Consider the following 3,604-nt stretch of genomic DNA (forward strand, 5'->3'; position numbering starts at 1 on the left):
ATAAAGCTAAGCAGCTTCTGCTGAAACAACTGCAGAGTCCTGCCACACACTCAAGTATATATCCACACATCCTTCCCAAAGTGGTAACGCATTCTACAGATATTTTAAGAGATGGACAGGTGGGAAGGTCTTCACCTTATGACACATTCTTGCGGGCCTGAAATAGGAGTACAGCTGTAAACACACCATTCACTTGCCAGCCTCTTGTTCACAGTGGCAGAAACACATGATTATAATAGTAGAATTACTTACTCACACATTTGGCTATACTTAAATTACTTATTTTCTGAATATTCCCAGTATTTATTGGTGAATTGTTGTGTGAGGGGCTTCACTGCAGATGTGAACTGTGATCACTGTGTGATACTGACGCTCACAGGACCAGATCTGGAAAAATCAAAGATAAGTTACTGAATTTATACTGGATTATTTTAACAGCAAAAAACATATGGTGCCTTTAATTTAGTTCAAATATAGACCAATATTGATGGTTACACAATGGTAACATCCTAATAATATTGAAATACCTCCACCCCCACTCTTCAGAGGACAACTTTATTTTTATTTTTTGTAAGGCAATATATTTTTAAGTACATACACAATATGTTACATTCAAATTACGTTTATTCAGTGCATTTAACTGTTGTCCTACCATAACCTTTCCCCATGTTTTAGTAAGATCCTGGATCCTTATAAGGGCATGGAGGATTAAAGCACCACATACAGAGTGAAACACATAACACCTAAAACACAACAATGTGACAGACAACAGAAGGAAATGAGACGGGACAATATCAGGGCCGAAAAAAAAAATCTGTAAAAGGGACTTTACACATATAGAGAAGAACAGACAAAAGACGAGACGTAAACAAGCAATATGCAAAGAAAGGCTCATGCCCTATCAGAGAGAGAGAGAGAGAGAGAGAGAGAGAGAGAGAGAGAGAGAGAGAGAGAGAAGGAGAGAGAAAGCTCGAGCACAGCAAATTGCAGACGATGGGCTAGTATAATTATATCAGTTTTGATGAAACAAAAACTTTTCGAAAATGAAAATGATGAACCTCATATTTGAGCCTAAATAATTATTATGAAATGGTATATGAACAAAGATGGCAGAAAGGCTGAATGAAAATGCAGATTCACTCTCTGACAGAAGGTGGCGCTTATGGAAAAGCAGAAATACAGCGGTTACTCCTGAACACAAGCAGCGCTGCGCTTATAAACACTACTTTATTAGGCATCATACTGAGGAAAGATAAAAGAAGATGTCATAGAAACTTTTATGAAGACAGTCATTTCCCTTCAGATATACATTCAAATAAAAACTCCTCAGATCTGCACTAATCATGTGAATGGCCGATTTTAGTGCCAGAAAGAGAGTTTGAAGCTGTGGTTTATGTAGTCTTTAATGGTATTTTTAGTCATGTACTTTAACCTGAGGGGTAAACATTAAAGGGACAGTTCACCCAAAAATGAAAATTCTGTCATTAATTACTCACCCTCATGTCGTTCCAAACCCGTAAGACCTTCGTTCATCTCCAGAACACAGATGAAGATCTTTTTGGTGAAATCTGAGAGCTTTCCGTCCCTCCATTGACGTTTTACAGTTCAAGTGCACAAAGAGATTGTAAAACTAATCCATTAGATTTGAGTGGTTTAGTCCAAATTTTCTGAAGAGACTTGATCACTTTATATGGTGAACTGATTTAATTTAGGCTTTTACTAACATAAAAACATTGATCAACAAACAAATACAGAAGCTCATCCGGACCTGCTTGATGCGCAAGAACAAACCTCTTCCGGAAGCTCAAACACAAAAATAAATCTCATTGTTTCTTGCGGAAGCTCAAATGTGCTGCGTAACACACAAGAATGAACCTGTCAGGGTTCTGTCACTTAGGTCTAGTTTATTCTTGGTTTTGTGACTTTTACTTTTGAACAAAAACTTTTAGCCTTTTATGTTCAAACCGGAGTCGGACAAAGATCGAGAGACTCAAAAAGAAGTGACAACATGTAGAATGCTACAGGACAATTCTGAATAGTTAGTTTATGAATTTATGTAGCTGATGTGGAGTTTATTCTAGTCATTGATTAGAATATTCTGTCATGATTATCTATAAATCTCCTTCCCGGGTGCGGAGTTTATGTAAATTTTAGGGTTAGTGATGTCTGTAAAAGAAAATCTCCCTTTACTTTGAACTTTGAGCATTGTAACCCTGCAGATGTTGTTTATGCTCAAACAGCAACATTACACACTAACTAAAGTTAAAAAAGTGAAATCATAATCATCCACCCCTTTAACTAGAAGTTTACCATTTCTAGGCGTGTTCCCCCAACTATACCTTGGGAGGTTGCTTCTTACATGTGACGCTACCAGGTTTTGTGTTTTGTCCATGGCGGTGCTGCTGAATTGGTCGATATCGATGGCTCGAGAATCAATCATTTACTCATGCAGGGACTGAGTTATGTGAGAAAGCTCTGTTCTTTATGAAAGAAGCACTTCAGAAATAGTTGAAATTGCATTTATTAGGACTCATGGGATATTATAAAAAAATCCAAATTGCAAACTAAATTCAACCATGGATATATTACATATTTTCAGAATGAGAGAGCGAATCCGCAACCTCATGCTCAAATATACCATGCGTCAACCCGCTACACTAACTGTCAGTATGCTTTCACTGGCCTTTGAAAGGGCTCTGCCGACGGAGCCGTCTTTGATTTAGCACAAATATTCGCTGTATCGCTGCCAACTAACCACCACAAACATTCCTTTTAAATATACTCCTAAGCCTTAACTGCTCAATGGTTTGCCAGCTGATGTACCTTTGGACAATATCATTAAAAAGCTAACAACAAACAAAAAAGCTGCGAGTTTTTGCAGTGGTGGCCACTAGCGGAGTGAACTGTCAATAGTGATAAGGTAAAGCTAAAAGTTCTCCAGGCCAACATTAATAAGTAACTATGCTGGAAGTAAAGCAGGACTAATGAGTAGTACATTAAGACTTCAGTTACTACTATTAACTAATATGGAAAAAAGCTTAACTAATAGCTTAACTAATCAGTAGTATTAGCGAATTTAGGACCAAGATAATTTCTTCATACGGATTCATACGCCAAGATGATGGCATCCACTATCCAGTTGGCCAACCTCTGATTGGAGAAAGCCTTTCCTTTCTGCTGGCCTCCATAACAGATAAAAAGCCGATCTGAGGTCCTGATGCTTTGCGTTCTATCCGCATATATCCGCAGAGAACGGACGGGACAGAGAAAAACCAGGGCTGGGTCTGCCTCCTCCAGGGGCAGCGCTTGCAGGTTCACCACCTGGTCCCGAAAGGGAGTTGTAGGAACCTTGGGCACGTATCCAGGCCGGGGTCTCAATATAACTTGAGAGTTAGCCGGCCCGAATTCCAGGCACGATTCGTCAACCGATAAAGGGTGCAGGTCCCCTACCCTCTTGATGGAGGCCAGCGCAAGCAGGAGAACTGTCTTTAATGACAGAATTTTTAACTCAGCTGACTGCAGTGGCTCAAAGGGAGGTCTCTGCAGTGCGGTTAACACCAGAGATAAGTCCTAAGAGGGTATGGAGGGAATGGCTCCCCTAAGG

Source organism: Rutilus rutilus (genome assembly GCF_951802725.1).
Source record: "Rutilus rutilus genome assembly, chromosome: 9".
NCBI classification, from domain to species: domain Eukaryota; kingdom Metazoa; phylum Chordata; class Actinopteri; order Cypriniformes; family Leuciscidae; genus Rutilus; species Rutilus rutilus.